This window comes from Callospermophilus lateralis, unplaced genomic scaffold, assembly GCF_048772815.1.
Source record: "Callospermophilus lateralis isolate mCalLat2 unplaced genomic scaffold, mCalLat2.hap1 Scaffold_101, whole genome shotgun sequence".
NCBI classification, from domain to species: Eukaryota; Metazoa; Chordata; class Mammalia; order Rodentia; family Sciuridae; genus Callospermophilus; species Callospermophilus lateralis.
This window is the reverse complement of record NW_027510272.1, coordinates 406708-427431: the sequence shown is the minus strand read 5'-3', so window position 1 is coordinate 427431 and position 20724 is coordinate 406708. Positions and strand designations below refer to the sequence as shown.

Below are 20724 nucleotides of genomic sequence, written 5' to 3'. Positions count from 1 at the left end.
TAGGTTTAAATATTAATAATGAAACAAAAATAAAGACTTTATGATGAAATACCAAATGTTATCATCTACTTGTAACAAAGATAGAGACTTTCTTTAAAAACAATGGTTTATCTGCTCATAAAATTGACTCTAATATCCAAGTGTAATAACAACATTTCAGATAAGCACTATCTTTTCTCCTAGATAATAAGTTCAGTTAAAAGGGTATCAGTTGTTTTAGCTTTTTCTTTAATTTAATAAGTGAATTTTCATTCACTTATTAACTGACCTAGTATGAGAAAATATCTAAATAAGTACTATATTTGAATATATTTATGATGTACTAGATGTCTTAATTTGTTCTACACTTAGAAGCAAATCATTTTCTTAACACAAGCTGTCAGCATCCAATTCCTGAGAAGTGAAGAAACAATAACAATAATAAAATCTGTACTTTGCTACTTAAAATATACACAGACATATGAAAACTCACATTACCAAAGCACAATTGTTATCTAATAGAGAAAAAGGCATAGGGAAACTAGAATCATTTGCAAGGACTAACAAAAAGATACTTTAAAACAAACTAGTAAAAAAAAAACATGAAAAAAATTGTAGCAAGTATTTGATGATGCTCAAATTATGCCTAGTGTTTTTTGATCAATCTCAGCTGATACTTTTAAAAGACAAGACAACATAAAAGTTAAGTTTAAGGATTCTGAATTGAGAATATCTATGTTGAAATTCTAACTTTGCTTCCTATTAGTGATATGACCATGGAAAAGATACTTCACTGTACCTCATCTGTAGGCATACATTAATTTTTTAAAAAGTGCCTAACTCACATGCTCAAAGTATAGAACAGTAGTAAATGAAACTCAGAAACTTGTGTATTTACCTGTGCAATTAACCAGTCTATCAATTTCTTGGTCATGACAACAGATTTGTAGGTCCTGAAATGGTAATCTTTATCTCTACAAAGGAAAAAGAATCCAAATACATTGAGTAAATAATAAGTGAGCACAGGGACATATTTTTCATTTGGTGTTGGTGTACAACACAAAAGTTTACCAATTTAATGAGAATCAATTGCCCATTAATGCACAAATGTACATGTTTGCAAAGTGTGGACAATGCCTGAAAAAAATCCTTCATCGTCTCATACAAGGGGAAGAGAGACTGATTATGACATTGAAGCAGAACATTTTCTTATATACAAATAGGCTACTATTGTTATAATATCTAGTAATAATTTAGCTGGAGGTATAACATCTCATAAATAAAGAAAAATTAAAACAGAACTTCTTCCTTTAAGTCACATAGAAGTTTCTACTAAACTAAATGTGGAGAAGAAAGCAATGCCCATTATTCCCACTTCTGTATTCTCCAAGAAGGAAGGGTTTGTATTTAAAAGAAGACTGTCCATATGGCTCTGTTGTCCTGAAAAACCTGCAGGCCTACCCTGAAATAGATACACTGAGCACTTGTCACCTCTTCTGCCTGATCAGAGCACGGACATAGTGACACCAAAATTCCAGGGAAAAAGCAGCCCAATGGGTTCTCTACATCAAGTTCAGTAGATTTCCAAGTACTGAGGGAAATAATCACTCAAACTTCAGTTAGATACAAACAAAGTCTCATGATCAGACCCAAGGGCAGAAATTTATAATTCATTCATTTTGCAGGCCTGAATCAAAAGGGAATGAGGAAATCATGGTCCTTTCAAAATGTCAAAAAAAAAAATGCAAACTGCAAAAGCTTAAAGTGTCTACTAATTACTAGCTCTATTCACTGTTTAGCCTCTGTCAGTAATTTACAATTAATATTTCCATCTTTTTACCCACTTGCATTAAAAAGCTCCAAGATACAGTTGAATTTATGAGATTTCAATATAAATAAACTAGGTCAGCCAATAATCAAAGGCAGCTTTTTCTTTTTGAATCTTTTAAATCCACTTCCACATTTCTGATACCTCACCACGCATTCCATCTGGGATTCCATAAGCATCAGTAAGAAATAAAAGGGACAGTGTGTTATACAACACATGTAGACTTGTGGTTAATATACCCATTTTTCTATATGTAAGTTGAAGCCATGCATATTAAAAGCATGACGAACATATATTCCCTTTGTATTATGGGTTTTGGCCCATTCAATTTTCCATTGACAAGTCAAAAACAATTACCATTTCTATCCAGAGAATGATTCTTTGTTATCAAGTCTTAGAGAATGTAGCCTTTTGGATAAGAAATCCCATATGGTTAAAATATATTTTTAGAACATATTTTCACACATATAAGATCAATATGCACACAGGTGACATGGCAAATTAAACCATTCCTATTTTCTACTTACCGAGCAGAAAAAAAATTACCCAATTCCTATTAAGTACTTAGTATTCAGTTACTCAAAATATTTGAAGGGTATCCATAATAGGATCATGGAGTAAAGACAATAAATATTCATTATTTTCATTTCTTTCTACTTTGTGAAGCCTGTTTGAAAAAGTGCACATAACATTTCTGGAATAATGGATAAGATCTTGAATTCTCCTGCAGGATATGCATGCAGTGTGATTATGCAGTGTGAAAGGACACACCACACACTTAAGACACAGCTTTCTGCAATCTCTCTTTCCTTCTCTCTCTTTTAGTCTCGCATTTCTTGGAATTGAAAATCAGAATGAAAAATAGAAACACTGCACACATAAAATATTTGGATCCTGCAGCCAAGAATGAAAAGCATCTTTATTCATTTCAGAAATGGAGCACACATTTCTGTTCTGAAAATATGATCTAGCTATTAAACTCCAAATAGCATCTAGCCACCTAAAATAAATTTAATGTTCTATCAGTTAATGTATATTACCAAGCTTCAATAATATTCCTCACTATCTAATCTATTAGTAATCTTAATATAAAACTCTAGATCTTTCACGAAGTCAAAAACAAAACTAATCCTAATTCCTCCTATCAAAGAAGCCATATCTCTTCAGTAACAAATACATGAAAGAATAAAATGTAAAAGTTGTATTTGGTAATTTCAAAGAAATTTTAAATTTTCAAATATAAAACTTTTCTTAAGACTATTAGAAGGAACTATCATAAGATAAACTATATATCTAATAATTAATTATACAATGTAATTAAAAAGGTTAAAATACAAGTAATCATAATGATAAACATTCAGAGTTCATGGTATTTCCAAATTCTCTCCAGTTAACTATTATTTATTAATATTAACTGAGTGTGGATTGTTCCATTTTCAAGTCTATAATTTACCATGTAATAAAAGCAAAATAACTTTGGAACTCAATATAAAAAAGTGAAAGGCACAGCATAGAGTCTCAGAAAAATTAAGGCATACTTTAAGATAAATAATTACTTAAAATACTAAATAAAGTAAAATTTCCACTTTCAGAAGAAGACAAAATAATCCAAGTTCTAATATGCAATAAAAATATTTCTATTTAAGATTCCTGGAACATAGAAACCAGACTCACCTTATCACTGGGGTAAACAGACTATGAAGACGACAATACAATCTTACACCCTCTGAAAAATAAAGGAATGGTAAAAGCAAGTGAGGTGCCTCAAAGGACATGTCAATGCCATATTGAAAGAACAAGCAAATTCACTGTCAATATCCTGCAATCACTATACCAATTTCAACCAGTGTAAAAATCATCCCAATGTTATGATAAATCCAAAAATAATATTTTAAATCATTAATAGCAGGATTCAATTGTACTATGAATTTATCATATACATGATATGCTCTACAAGGGCTTTTTGATATTATTTTTCTTAAAGTATAAAATTTTTAAGACATAATTTAGATAGAAAGTAAAACTATATAGTAAATAAATCAAAGCACTGACATAAAAAGAGACAAAAAAATCAATGGAATAAAATAATATCTCAGAAAGAATCCTAAATATCTATAGTCAATTTATCTTCAAAAGAGTTACCAGGAACACACAATAGCAAAAGACAGAGCAATGCCTTGAATTTGAGATATCAGTCCACAGCTTCTGTGTTGATACAGAAAATGTCTGGGGGTAATGACCTGACTATGAGAGCTGTAATCTGATCAGCCCATTCTAGTTTGAATGGGAGTTAACTATAGGCAGGTAGGGCATGGCTGAAGGAGATGGGTCACTGGGGCCTTGCCGTTGAGGAGTTCTTCCTCTTGGCCCCTTCCCTCTTTCTCTGCTTTCTGACCTGGTCAGGAGGGAAGCAGTTTCCCTCAATCTCACCCTTATGTCATGATGGGCTGTCTCACCTTGGGCCCAGAGCAACAGAACTGCCCAACAGTGGACTAAGAATGCTGAACCATGAATCCCCCAAAACTATTCCTCTCTAAGTTGTTCTGGTCAGGCAATTTTCGTCACGGCAATAAAAAACTGACTGAAAAAAATTCTCTCTAAAAAGTGGAACTAGAAAAATTGTATATCTGCATGCAGAAGAGTGAAAATGGACCCTTATTTTACACTACTCAAAATCAACTGAAAATGGATTAAATATTTAAAGACCTGAAGCTATAAAACTACCAGTAAAAAGATAAGTAATGAATGTAATACCCAAAGTGCTTGAAATAAACGCAAAAATCAATTAATGGGATTACATCAAACTAAAAAGCTTCTGCATATCAAGTAAAGTAATTAACAAAATGAAAGGGCAATATATGGAATGGGAAAAAAATATTTGCAAACTATATATTCGATTAGTAGGCTAAATTCTAAGACATATTAAGGAACTCAACACCACACTACAAATACTCCCATTGAAATACAGGAAATGGATCTAAATAGGTACTTCTCAAAATAAGAAATTCAGGTAGCTAACAGATGCATGAAAAGGTGCTCAACATCTCTAGTGATCAGGGAAATATAAATTGAAGCCACAATAATATCACCTCACATCCCTTAGGATGGCAAATATCAAAAAGACAAAATAGAAGTGTACAGGAGGATGTGCAGAAAAGGGAACTATAGTACATTGTTAGTAAGAGTGTAAGTTAGTACAGCCATTATGGAAAACAGTAGGGAGGATCCTTCAGAAATTAAAAATAGAATCATGATGATCCTCCAATATTACCTCTGGAAATATATCCAAAATCAGTATGCAAAGAGATATCTGCATACCCATGTTCACTGAAGCATTACTCAGAACAGTCAAGATATGTAATCAACCTAAGTGTCCATCAATGGATAAACAAAGAAAATGTTACATAATGTATTATACACTTGAAAATTGCTTAGGGAATAAATGTTAAATGCTACCACCACAAAAAATAATGACTATGTGAGGGAATGGGTATGTTCATTAACTAGATTGGTGATAATTTCCTACTGTGTGTGTGTGTGTGTGTGTGTGTGTATAAAAAATATCATGTTGTACACCATAATTACATATAACTTTTATTTGCTGATTACACCTCAGTAAAGAATCCCATTAAATTTTCTCTTTTCCAGGCTGCTATTTTATAGACTCCAAAATTTTTAAAATGATTGTTTTAGAAAATAAAACCTTAAAATAAGATCAAAGGTTTATATTTTAAAAGTTCAAATGTTTATATTTAAATATTTTCATTATGGGGAATACAACATTTGCAAAAGAAATAATTTGCTGCAATAAGCTATACTTTCAGGATTACATAGAAGACTTTGACTTTCTGCTAGAAACACTGAAAGAAGACAAAACTGTCAGAATTAATTCTCATTAACTACATTTGGTTAAGTCAGTTGAATATTAAAACATTAGTTAGTAAACACATGCAGTGCACATGCAAAAGAGCATGCACACACAGTTTTACCCAACCCACCAAAGTTTGGGGCATGTAGCAATAAAACTGAATTAAGATTATTGCCAGCCCCCAAACAGTCAATACAGCCTTTGGAATCTTTTTCCTTAGGATAAGCTATAAAGAAAAAGACACATATGAAAAAATTAAAATTTAAGAGAAATATTTTGAAATTTTATACTGTATTTCAAGATGGGTCATTTATTTCTCCTATGTAATCTAATCTCAATTTTGTCCCTTAATATTCATTGAAATCAATTATTCTCTTGATATTCCAAACTTCAAGGAAATATTGGGCCCAAATGTCTCTTGCCACAATAAAACAAGTGGTAGCTGAACTCATTGTTAAAGGGAGGGTTCAACTGTAATGCAAATGCTTGTGACCCTAATAGTTCCAGCCCTGGGCCACTCTGTCAATCTTAGCCACTTCCTTGGAAAAACAGTGAAGACTTGGAAAAACACATTCCATCCACTGCCCAAATTATCTAGCATGAAAAATTTATTAACTAAAAAAGAGTTTAGGCATCTTGCTTAATGTAATCCTTACAACAATTCTCTCTGAGAGAACCAGAGAGATACAAGGAGGTAGAGGAAAGTGTGGGAGGAGGACCTCTGATTTGTAGCATATGCTAATTTCTGGGATATAAACAGCCTCATTCTGGGCAATTTCAAACTACCAACTTACAGTTACTAACACATAGTTAATTATGAGTGTCCCACTGTTACAGCACATTTCCACCACACAAAAATAATAACTTCAATAATAAATATCCTCGAGAATATAGGTAACAATAAAATGAAGTGAAATAGTTAGAAAGTGTTTAACTTTCAAGGATACATCACCTTTACTTATAATGTAACTTGTGTAAATGTTTATATCGTTTTAACATTAATAATAATTATTCTTAACAACCAACAAGCTTGCAAAATATTTTTAATTTAATTATTAGCTCTCAGGAGCTTGTATAAGCCAACTTCAGCACACTAGAGGATTTAACAAATGGATCTCTGAATTCTCACATAAGAATTTTACTATAAATTCTAGAGTCAAACAAGATGAATATTAACAGCATACCATGGAAAAAGCATATGCTACCAGAAAACAAGAACTCCCCTTCTAGCAAGATATTGCAGCTGATGATATTGTCAACAATATTTGCAGAGGGAATAATAGCAATAACAGTCAATTTTTTTAAACTTGCTCTCTTATCACAGATGGTTTATTCAACTTTAATTTAGGGATTCTATTTTCTTTAAAATGCACCTGGAACTATATACAAATGAATCTACCACATTTGCCTCATAACTTCCATCTAATAGAATTACTCTATTAATGTGAAATTGCTTCATATGTTCTTTTTTTTTCAGTACAGATGTAATTTTATTTTGAATATTTTTGATACACAGTTGGTTGAATTTGTAGATATGGAACCAGTAGATACGGAAGGCCAATTATACTTAAAATGAGTAGAATAAATGAATGTTAAGCTTGAGCCAAATAGCCAAATGTTAAGCTTAAGAAGAACATTATTCAGATTTATCTAGTTGCTTTTGTGATTTCTAAAATTTATTTTTTCTCCAGGAAAACCATCATTCTAAGAAAAAGCTTTATAAATATATACCATTTTAGTAACAATCCATATTTCCTGATGGATGTCAAGCATTTTAAAATTCAGGTACAAGCTTTTAAATTTCACTAGGTGCTAGCAGCTTAGTTTACCTTAGATAGCTATTACTTTGATGAATTAATAATGTTTACAGGGTACAAAAAACAACTATACAAGCAACGAATCAGCAGATATCTTTATTGACAAAGAAAAACCATGACTGATCATTTTAGGCAACTTGTTTGCCAGCTGGCTTCTCTGGGACAGACTAACCAATTTTTGAATGATTTAAGTATTTTGTTGTTTTTTTTCCCTTTCTCTTTCATGCTACTTTTAGTCAGTTTCATTGGTGCACAAGTCATTTTATGTTAGCTATCAGGAGTGTTCAGGAAAAGAAACAAGAGGGTAATTGTTTTAAGTAAAAATTCTAAATATGCTTTTGCTATTTTCCTTCTGAGGATTAAATGAGATTGCACAAGTGAATTGCCTAGCACATAGCAAATGCCCCCCAAATGATAGATGTAAGTAGCCCTTGTATTTATGTTTTCACAAAACCAGCAGTTTTCAGCCCATATCATACATTAGATTTCTGAAGAGTTTTATACAATATCAGTGCCCAGGCCCTATTTTCAGACCCTTGGATTCGTTGCTATGGGGTGGAATTCTGGCACTGGCATTTTTAAAAAAGCTCCCTGGAGTATTCTAATATACAGCAAGGATGTCTTTACATTAGATTCTACCAACCAACCTTAATAACTCTATGTCTCAATTGCTCAGAGGTCAAGTATACCTTCACTTTTAGATATATCTATCTACATACAAATGACCATACAACTATGATTGGTCTCTATGAGGACCCCTTCTGCCATTATTTTTCCCTCTCCATCCATTAAACTAGAAGGTAATCCATAACCTTTCTGGAGGTGCAAGTACCAAATATTTTGTCAAATGTAACCTGATTCTCAATTCCTCAAATGTAAGACTGAACACACACTCTCATCCTCACTTTTTCTTTCATCCTTTCTTTGGAGCTCTTAAACCTTCTATGGGATATATGGATTTAAATTGTTTCTAAAAGATGTTCAGATCTAAAAGATCCTTGAGGCAGACAGAGGTGATAGGGAATGGCTAATCCTGAACTGGAGTTGATGGTTTTTCTCTTTTATAACATGTAGTATTACATCTTGAATTTAAGAAATGTATTAATAAAAAACAGATTTAAATATGTTATTCTTTGAAAAACAGATGAAAGCCTATAGGTTTTTTTTAATGATGAAATTTAAGAACAACTTAAATTTGGAAATGTTATTGCTTTAGAAAAAACAGAGATGGATCACCATTGATGGTGGATCTGAAGCCAGTATGAAAAATACAGGAAATTAACAATCTGACAAACTATTGACTTAATTTAAAAGAATGGCTTATTATTATACTTAAGCTTGTGATTGCAAGGGAACTCATCACAGCTAATACTGCTCAGAGTATATACTGAACTCATCAAGCTAATACTGCTCAGAGTATTAACACATTGATATAATTTAATGCAGACATGGGACTGATATTGGCACACTTGGTGGCAGAAAACGGCAGGCCAGTGAGAGCAGAAAGTTATATTCAAGACAGGAGACATTCTAAATTATGTAGTGGCAAAATATCCTGGCTTTTACCAAAGACCACAAAATATACTGTATAACTTTACCTATACATAAACAAATGAAAATTAAGGCAAAAGTTTAGGTGATTTGAGACTAAAGGCAGAAGAGAACTTCTTGCCTATTCTTTTTAAAAATATTTATTTTTTAGTTATAGGTGGACACAATATCTTTATTTTTATATAGTGCTGAGGATTGAACCCAGTGCCTCATGTATACTAGACAAGCACTCTACCTCTGAGCCACAACACCAGCCCCTTGCCTACTCTTAATGGAATTTTATGGTAAAATTTGATGCACATGAAAATAAGCCCACATTTCAATTAGTTTTTGACTAAATGCTGAATACAACAGACACTAGTATGGCAGTATGTAAAAAAGTGTATATGGAACCGATGTGAATCTGCAATATATATACGGGGTAAAAATGGGAGTTCATAATCTGCTTGAATCAAATGTATGAAATGTGATATGTCAAGAGCTTTGTAATGTTTTAAACAACTAACAATAAAAAAATTTAAAAAAAGAAGCAATAAATTGGATGGACTCAAACTAAAAAGTTTCTTAGAAAAATAAATAATCTGTGAGGTGAGTAGGAAGCCTACATTTTGGGAGAAAATATTTATCCCTTACATTTCAGATAGAGCTCTAATCTTTAGGTTATATAAAGAACTCAAAAAACTAAGCACCAAAAAAACAAATAACCCAATGAATAAATGGGCCAAAGACCTGAACAGACACTTCTCAGACGATGATAAATAATCAATCAACAAATATATGAAAAATGGTCATCATTGCTAGCAATTAGAGAAATGCAAATCAAAAGCACTCTAAGATTTCATCTCACTCCTTTAAGAATAGCAGCTATTATGAATAGCAATAATAAGCATTGGTGAGGATGTGGGGAAAAAGGTGCACTCATACATTGCTGGAGGAACTGCAAATTGGTGCATCCAATATGGAAAGCAATATGGAGATTTCTTGGAAAATTGGGAATGGAACCACCATTTGACCCAGTTATCCCTCTCCTCGAAGTATACCCAAAGTACTTAAAAACAGCATACTATAGGGACACAGCCACATCAACGTTTATAGCAGCACAATTCACAATAGCTAAACTGTGGAACCAACTTAGATGCCCTTCAGTAGATGAATGGATAAAGAAAAATTGGCATATATACACAATGGAATTTTACTCACCAATAAAAGAGAATAAAATCATAGCATTTGCAGGAAAATGGATGGAGTTAGAGAAGATAATGCTAACTGAAATTGACCAATCCCAAAAAACAAATGCCAAATGTTTTCTCTGATATAAGGAGGCTGATTCATAGTGGGATAGGGAGAGGGAGCATTGGAGGAATAGAGGGACTCTATGTAGGGCAGAAGGGTTGCAGGGGAAGAAAGGGGGCATGGGGTTAGAAATGATATTGGAATGTGATGGTCTTTATTATTCAAAGTACATGCATGAAGACACAAATTGGTTTGAATATACCTTATATACAACTAGAGATATGAAAAACTGAGCTCTATATGCATAATAAGAATTGTAATGCATTCAGATGTCATATATAAATTTAAAAAATAATTTAAAAAATGAGGAGGGACGGAGTGTGGGAAGTTCTGGGGAGTGCTATTGGCCAAAGTATATGTTTATATTGTCTGCACGTATGTAACAACACATCTCATCATTGAGTTCAACTATAATGTACCAATAAAAAAGGGGAAAGAAAAAAAAAGATGATTTAACTTAATATTAGGCAATTACATATTTCATGCACCATTGATCAAATTACTCTGAATTTCTCTATTACAATAATAAAAAGATTAAATGATAATAAACTCTCTTAGTGAACTTCTCAACAAGAAGTTATACAGAAGGACCTCTCCCTAGATGCCCTCACCTGTTGCAGAATTGCTCCCAGGGAGTTCTTGTCCTTTTGATTCACTCCATCTTTCTGTAGTCTAGCCAGGAGCTCAGGTTTCTTGTAGGTCTTTAGTGCCAGTAAGTAAATCACCCTGTCTCTATATGGCCGCTGAGAAACACTGCTGCTGCCATGAGTCTTTCGAATTGTATTTGCAGGGTTCATGGGGGTTGACCTTTTCCTCTCTGGAACTTCATCTGAGATGGCTTGAGGTGCTTTCCGAATTTGCACTCTTTTCCCTACATATGGTCCACCGGGTTTGATAACTTTTGTGCTTCGGTTTCGGGATTCCTCCTCTGCCTGGGTCATTCTTTCTCTTGTCATCTGATATGAGTCATTTGTTGCACACACTGTAATTTTATCTTGTATAAATCCCAGGCAATTGAGCTGGGAGGCTCCAGAGCTGGAGAATGTTTGCTGGATGCAGTCAAAGCTGCCCTGAGGGTTGTCTTTGCCCACATTTGACAAATAGAAGTTAAAGTTATGTACTTCATTGAGGGGATCACTTTTGGGAATTTTGACAAGCCCTTGAAGCCCTTGGAACTGAATCGAAGGTCGAAAAGGAATTGAATTCTTGTGGCTCTGGTAAGTCTCGAGCGCCCGGATCTCTGTCTTGGTGAGCTTCACATGCAGTACAGTGATGTTGTCCTGCCCTAGCCGCCCGCTAGACAGTCCGTAGCGCTGCTCCTCCCGCAGGCCCGCCGCACCCCCCCCCTCCCGCCGCCATCTTAAACTCCCCAGGGTGCCACTGCCGACGCCGCTCGGGCTCTAGCCTCCACTGCAGCCGCAGCTGCTCGGGCTTCTGCAGCCGCCGTCACAGCTACGGCCATCCCGCTGCTGAGGTACTGTCATATCTTCATATGTTCTTTTACCCCCAGTTTGGGGTAATCAGACACTTTAAAAAAATTTCTCATGACAAAAATTCAGAATACCAAATGTGACATTACAACTGGTCAAATCCTGATAATAGTAAAAGCCCTGGCCACTAAAATCAAATTTTAACCAATGTTGCCTGTCATGTATAAGGCTCTGGGTTCAATCTCTAGCATGGATTGATAGATGATAGATAAACTAACTATCTATCTATCTATCTATCTATCTATCTATCTATTTGTTTATTTTAAAAACATAGTACTGGGCTGGGGATGTGGCTCAGTGGTAGAGCACTCTCCTAGCACATCTGAAACCCTGGGTTCGATCCTCACTACCACATAAAAACTAAATAAAATAAAGGCATTTTGTCCAACTACAACTAAAAAATAAAAACAAACAAACAACAACAACATAAAGAAAACATAGTACTGTTTCTCTCCAAGAATTAATCACATTATAGATACCAATGCAGTTCTAATAATTTAGATACTTGAAGGGTTATTGCATATGAAATTTTAAAATTAATTTTTATTCAAAATGATTTGATTTCAAAATGTATTATTGAAGAAAGTGGTGCCTGGGGTAGGAGGGATAATTTGATCAAGACTAAAGTTTGTTTTAACTATATTTTGTATTAATTTGTAATTAATGTACAACATAAATAAAAGTAACAAATGGAATATACTACAGTTAGAACTTGCCATCTCTTACTCCATAATCCCACATAACCTACCCATATCATTACTCCTGCCTATGTGGTGGCTGTTCATTTTAAAGTTAACAATGGTTTCACCATAAACCCACACTTCATAAACCCACATCACCATCAACCCACACTCACAATTCTGCACATATTAGGTATTGACAATGCTGAGGAAAATGGTTAGTTTCCTATAACATAGAAAATTACAAACTAAACAATCAGTAAGATTAAGAGACAGGCAATTTGTAAATATGTAAGTTAAATAAGTAATTAAATTAAAAAAATATAATCACCATGGTGGGTAATTCCATTTTCTAATAATGCTTGTCCCAAGGGAACACCTTCTTCCGATCTATGAATTTCTCCAATTTCCAACAACCACGACACAAATTCACTGCAACAGAAAGCCAATAATAAAAGTAGAACATTTCATTTCCCTCCCCTGGAAATCTATCTGTATCATGCAGTCATGAAACAACTATGAAAGAAGTCTCAAAGTATAAAGGAATACTGGCAATACCATTCAGCAGATATTTTTTCACATGTAAGACCTGCATGTCATAGAAGGTGGACTTTATTCTAGAAAACCTATGTCCACACATTGAGACTCTCCTAAACTATTTTTAATAAACTATTCAAATTCTTGAGATCTCTCATAAATCCAAAGTGAAAATCTTAGCATAGCCTTAATTACAAGAGTACTGTCCACAAAAAGGTAAATGCTCATGAACTATCCTTAAAAGAACATTAATTACACAAACATTTTAAAAATAAAAATATTCTCATAGGCTTTTTTTTAAAAAAAACTAACATTTAAACTTTGACATCCTAGTGAAATTGTTTTAGACTTTTAAAATTTTTTTTGTTACACAGAGACCAGAGAATCAAACCTACAGACAGCATCAGGAAACTATTTTTCATTTATTGCTAAACCAAAGGAAACACAAAATATTTCAAAGACTCTAGATATGAAATTCTAAAAATAAATTGTCTAGTCTAAGAAACATATTTTAAGGCAGAAAAAGTTGTTAAAGTTCTTCCAATTCACTTATTAAATGAGAACCATCCAAAAGAAAGACCACAAATTTTTAAAAAAGGAAGGAATAGAAGAAATAAAAGAAAAAAATAAAAATATGAGAGGGTAAATAAACTATAATGGTTGAGATCATGTACATTTAAAAAGTTTGTTGTTTGCACATCATTTTATAAAGTTTCTCACCCTGTTCAGAGATCATTACTCGGGTGTCTTGCTCCATTCCTAGTTTTAAACCTATCAAAAATGAGACAAAGGACATGTAATTGAAAAAAATCTCTTCATCCATTAGTTTATGCCTTCATTAAAGAATCATTTATTATGTGTCTACCATGGGATACAGGGTATGGATACAGAGCTCTTAAGATTGGGCATAGTTTTCAAGAAGTTCTTGATATGCTAGGTAGATAACCAGGACAAGATTCCCAGAGCACAGAGCTCCTTTGTACAATCATATCCTAAATGAACACAGTTTAGCCAGTGGAGTGAGAGCAAAAGATAAGAGGAGCATTACCATCATGGTGGTCCTAGGCATCCCTGTGAAGGGAAAGGTTGATAAAATAAAGAAATATTCAGAGTACCACATCTCTACCTGGAAAATGTTAAGAAATCTTTCTCAGTAGGGCCATATTTAAGAGCACCACTACAAATAGGTATTTTTACACAAAGGATTTGCAAGAGCTAATTAAAGTCAAGCAACACAGAGGCCTTAGAGTCCTGGGTTTTACGCAAGAAGGCAGGAGATGTGCTGGTGGGTTAGGGAGGGTGCTTATGTTTTCAAGTTAGAAGAGGGGGAAACATCTGTGTTTTAGCTAGCAGGAAATAAAAGGCAGTACAATATAGGAAAGAAAGTTCTGTTGTTTTGGAAACAAAGTTCATAGGACAATGTGGAGAACAAACTGAAGGGGGTTAGGATTTACAAAGTGGAAGAATGTTATATGACTTAAATCTGGAATGTCTCCCCCAAAGCAACATGTGTTCAAAGCATGTTCCCAAATGCAGCAAGATGCAGAGATGGGAATTTTAGGAAAAAGCTGGATCATGACATTTGTAACCTCATTAGAGGATTAACTCAGTTGATGGATTCATAATATGAATGAACTACTGGGTGGTAACTATACGCAGGGGCCATTGCTGGAGGAAGTAGGTCATTGAGGTTGTTGCCCTCAAAGCCTATAACTTATCTTTGATTCTTCAGTTCTGTCTCTGTCTGATTCTCATTCATTCATATTCATTCTCATTCTCTCTCTCTCTCTCTCTCTCTCCCCCCCCTTCCAGCTGACATGAGCTGAGAAACTTTCCTCTGCTACACCTTTTCACCATGATAGTCTGCCTCACTTTAGGCTGAAAGCAACAGAACTGGCTGACCATGGATGGAATCTCTGAAACCATAAGCCCAAAATAAACTTTTTCTCTTCTTCAAGTTGTTCTTGTAGGGTATTTTGGTCATGGCTAAAAAAAGCTGACTAATACAGAGACCATTTGGTGGAAACTGTGAAAGTTTAAGCAAGAACAAGACCCTGCAAACAATAAGGGTTCTAGGGCAAGAAAGATCAAATAGAGAATTAGATGGGGGGGTGGTGGTCATGATAGGTCACAGCAACTGATCAAATGTAGGTGTAAAGGAGAGAGAAGAAAATAGGATATTCCAGAGTTTGATGAGAGGAAGTAGATGGGGATGCTTCTGGCCTGAAACAAGCAAGCAATAAGGATCCATCAGTGCTAGAGTTTTGAGTGGAATCTGGGGTCAACCAAATGCACAAGTAAAGAGCTTGGGACAGAGGACAAAGGCTGGACATGAAAATTGTAAAATTGGCAGTGTAATGTGGAAGTTAATCTACTGGGAATAGATAACCCAAGAAAGAAATCTACTTAGAAGCTAGTGCCAAAGATAAAATGTTGGGACCAGCAACAATTAATCAGCAGACAGGCCAGAGGAAGGACTATAATAAGAAATGTTTGAATTATTTTTATCTTCTAAGATAAAAAATTTCTACTAAAATTTATTTTTTTCTAATACAGGAGCCTTTAACAATTTCCAAAAATCATGAATAATACCACAGGATCAGAGCCTAAAACATTGTACAATTTCCCTATTTTATAAAATGTGCTTTTTATTTTTTTTTCACTCTCTTGCTTTCAATATTTTATCTTGGGTATCTTAAGACAAAGTTTTTCCTAGAAAAAAATTTAAAGTTTCAACTTGATGAGAAATTCAGTTCTCCTTTGAATTTATTTGCTTTTCTACTTGAAAAATTGCTAGATTGAACAAAGTGCTAGATTCAACAAATCTTAGGAGTCAGTTATGCATCTATAACTTATAAATTTTTCTGTCAGATTCTCCATCTGTGATCAATCAAAAGAATAAGGGTTTAAAAATGCTTTGCAAATTCTTATGCAGATGTAAACTACACATATCTTAAAGTTGATACTTTGTATATTCAAGGGGAAACACCTGAAGATAGAAGAAAGCTCTTTTGTCTTAAAATTTCATTACCAAGAGAAGTTTTGTTCCCAAATCTTAGGAAGGGTAATCAGCAGTGCCAAGATTGCTAACAATTAACAAATCAATTGGTAAAGAAATATAAGTATTTCTATTTCTGAGCTGAATTGCACATGTTTGCTTGTCAATAAGCTTCACACAAGTGAATGTTGCCAGGTCAAATAACTTTTGAAAATCTTTCTAAAAACATAAATCAAATTTTACCTAGGACAACTAATTGAACAAATTTTTTACTGGTTACATTCCCTAATATTCAATGACACGCTGAGAATATCTCAAATTTATACACACACACACACACACACACACACACACACACACACAAAGGGACTCAATTTACAACTATAAAACTAACATGTTTGATCAAAGGATTTTCATTACACTATTAAATGTACATAGAGGTCCTAAATATGCAGAAAGATGCTATGACACTACTACATATCTCTTTCTATATTTCTTTTTATCTATACATATAGATAAAGTACCTATATCTATGTACATTTTTTTTTAAATTCTGGGGATCAAACCCATGATCTCACACATGTTAGGCAAGTGCTCTAACACTCAGTCAGCTACATCCCCAGCCCTCACTATGATACATTAATGAAGTCTGCTTAAAGGAAGACTTTGTGTTCTGCTTTTGGAGGCAGCAAGAATGACATGCCCAGTAACAGAATAACTGTTAAAATAAGTGAAACTAAAACATTGTCAGTCTTGTGAAACATTGTCATCTATACTATAATTATGTTGCTAACTTTATAAAAAGTTTCCCTTTTGTATATTTAACAATATTGTTAATTATTCAAAAATATTTTAGGGTAGACCTTATATCACACAGCAAATCAAAGTGAATATTATTTGTCAGTCCACATTCTCATAACTTTTTTCAGTTATCTGCTCTAGTGCCAAGTTACAATCTTTACACAAACAAACAAACAAAAAAAATCACAGTGACTAATTCATATACTCACCTTTCATCATTCTCTTTCTTTCAAAATAGCTTCAAACCACTCATGCTTTTCTTCAGGTGTTTTTGCCATGCACACAAACCACTTATTTTTTGCTGTATTATGTATCTTCCAACTGTTAACAACAATGTGTCCACTGCTATGGAAGTCAGCTGGAAATTAATGGGCAAAGGCCAATAAGCAAAATATAAAGTGTAATATATCAACATGATCATTCAATTCATGAAAGTTTCAAGACCACAAAATTCTTCAAGATATTTTTGCTTTTGTAAAAAGAATTTAAAAACTAAAGAAACAGCTCTATGTTGGATATAGTCAGTGCTCAATTATGTAACTTTTCTAACTCATAACATATTAAATGAAATTAAACACTACAAACTTATTAACATTCATTTGTTCTATGTCCAAAAATATTGTTAAAGTTTCTAAAGTAATAAAAGTTTTCAGGGACGATTTGTACCCACAGAACAATCCTCTATTATTTAATAAAAAGCACAGTAAGAATGAGAATAAGTCAATAAAACACAAAACAAGTGGATATACCAAAGCTGCCATAAAATGAGAAAACACAAATACCAAACCATTATCATGTCATGCAGTTAAAACATATTCTTTGAAAACCATATTATCTCATATAATTCTCATGAATAAAGGTTCACAAAATAATTTCCTTGAAGATGAGTGCACATCAAATTATTTCTATTTGTTATGTTATTACAATTTTGTCTAAACCATGAAGATGGATTTGTGAATGTCCCCAGGAAGCCCTTTATGGCCACTCTCTGACCAACAGGTATATTACTGTGACAAAACTTGTAAGAAAACTTTACTGGCCAAGACGTGCAGACCACTCTGAAACAAAGGTTCCAAGACAGAATAATGGAGTTCAGAGGGCTGTGTCAGTGTCTGTAGCGACTGAAGTGAATGTTAGGTTTTAGATGTAGTGTCCTCCAAAATCTCACATGTGAGACAATGCAAGAAGCTTTGGAGGAGTAATGACCAGATTATAGCCCCAGCCTAATCAGTGAGTTAACTATGGGATTAACTAAAGTGGTAAAGTGTGGCTGGAGAAGGTGCAAATTGGAGTGAGGCTTTGATGTATATACTTGTATCTAGAGGGTGGAGTCTCTCTCTGCTTCTTGATCATCATGATGTGAGCGGCTTCTTTCTGCCACACACTCCTCCATGATGTTCACCTCATTTCAAGCTCAAAGAAATAGAGCCAGCCTTCTATGGACTGAGACCTCTGAGACCATAAGCCCTCAAATAAACTTTTCCTCCTTACAGCTGTTCTAGTAAGATTTTTTAATCACAGCAGTGAAAAATCTGACTCAAACAGTGAATGTTTTTATTTGTCTCTGCTAAAATTTATTGAGTAGCCATGGCCATAGATAAGAGAGAAGCCAGAAAAAGGCTAAAGGTGGCTTAGAGAATGACTCTATATAGCACTTACACTGGCTTGGTGAGTCCTCTCTCAAATGATTGATTTTGCTTAGTAAGTTTTGAACAGAAGCAGAGGTTCTTGGCACTCAGTTTCTGATAATATGCTTCCCACATTCTTTCATTCGTACCCAAATGTCACCACACATTACCTGCTCTTAGACTATTAATTCCCAAAATTCACTATCAAATGATGTTTTAGAGTTGTGGGTCTTTCAAACTCCCAGGTAACATTTGGTTTAGAATACATTATATCAGACATTATAATTTTTGTACTTTTCTTCTTCCTTTTACATATTTGATTTACGTTCACATTCTGTTCAAAGTAGCAGAACCTCATAATGCAAGTCATTTTAAATATTAATGGGCAGAGGGAAAATAAAAGTTATTTATTTCATAATTATACTCTGAACCCTCCTTAATAGCTACAAAAATAAACAAGTAAGAGATTATAATAAACTGGTAGAAAAAAATTGTTCAAAAAAATTTCAGATTATACATGTTAACAACCCCTCCGCCCAACCACAACTTGTTTCCCTATAATACCAGTAACTGTGATTAGCTAAGTGAATCTTGCACTGCACTTTAAAAGATCCTGCATTCCACTACGTTTATTACCATTTAAGCAATAACTCTAGATGAAGAAAACCAAAGTAGCCACATGTAGCTTATGTACTAAACATTGCACTTTATTGTTTGTGTGTATGTGTGTGGTACAGGGAATTCAATCCAATGGTGTTGAAACAGTGAGCCACATCCAAAGCCCTTTTTTTTATTTTGAGACAGGGTCTCACAAAATTGCCAAGATTGGCTTTGAATTTAGAATCCTCCAGCCCCAGCCTCCTCAGAAGCTAGAATTATAGGCATTACATTGGAATTACTGAAATTACACTGCACCTGTCTGGACTTACTTTAAAATCAGCACAACAAATTCCTCCCACAGAGCCCAAAAGACAATGAGTTCACACACCAAAGTCATCAAGGTAATGCTCCTAACATGCACAGGTGTATGCCCTGGGCCTACCACCTCTAGAACCCGGCTCTTCCTTCCTTTCCCTCCTGGGTTACTCAAGTCACATCACTGCCCTCTCTTCTCACCCTACTGGCTCTTACTTTACTATTTTTTTCATCATGCCACATTTAGCTCAAAAGGCTTTGGTGTTTTGCCACTGAATCAAGTCAAAATATGCAGATTTCTTCTATGCCTGAAGCTCAGAATTGATGGAAATATTGATCATTGTTCTTCAAATTTGCAGAACTGGAAACCAGCTGGGAACTACTAGGATCAGGTAGGTATGCATCATATGGCACACCAGCTCTGAAAAGGTGCCTACCATTATGACAATACCCACTAACTCTCAAAATAAACCACTCCTGAATTAGTTTCCAAGAAAGATGGACTTTGGGTAAGAAACTTCTATCTTCTTAACCAACTAGCTTTTCAAATAAAGTCTCCTTCCTCTAATATATATCTTATCTCCCACTTGGGCCATGAGCTACTAGACGGATCCTGTAATATCCCTGCTCATTTAGCTGAGGATGTTTTCCACAATGTTGTAATATGTTCCCACCTACTTCATAATGCTATCATAAGTATGAATTATTTTATTAAATAAGTAGATGCTTCTTGTTTACTTCAAAAGATATAGTGATGTATGGGCTGAGTTTGTGGCTCAATGGTACAGTGCTCACCTAACACATATGAAGCCCTGAGTTCAATCCTCAGTACCACATAAAGATAAATAAATAAAGGCATTTTGTCCAACTACAACTAAAAAATAAATTTAAAAAAAGGATATAGTGATGTATATAGTTTTATGATTTTAATCATAGCATATTTTTCAATATACTCAAAACAAGAGCTAACCTTCTCTAAAAAGAACACTCAAAGATTAAGGAAAAGCCCAAATCTAATGTTTCATTTGATAATCACTTACCATCTAATCCTTTGTTGTCTTTTTGGTCTAAGCATCCTGTAGTTTTTCCAAAAATGACAAGAAAAACCCCTATCATGAATGCTCCAAATATATTCACTGATGGGTCAAATAATGGTACAGCAGCAGTAGTTACCCCTGATCAAACTTTTACATTTTTAGTACCCAAACAATCAGCTCAAAAGGTAGAGCTTAATGCAGTATTACAAGCCTTTTTAATGTTTAAAGATTCTGTATTTAATTTATTTTCTGATAGTCAGTATGTAGTTAATGCTATAGTATCTCTTGAAGATGCTGGTAGG

General features: G+C 34.1%; 2 pseudogenes; both read right to left on the bottom strand.

Moving 5' to 3' along the window:
- The window catches only part of LOC143386412 (phosphatidylinositol 3,4,5-trisphosphate-dependent Rac exchanger 2 protein-like), a 113677-nt pseudogene extending 110095 nt beyond the window's left edge, over positions 1-3582 (bottom strand).
- A 7312-nt stretch (positions 3583-10894) lies between these two features.
- The window catches only part of LOC143386460 (RNA polymerase II elongation factor ELL2 pseudogene), a 45682-nt pseudogene continuing 35852 nt past the window's right edge, over positions 10895-20724 (bottom strand).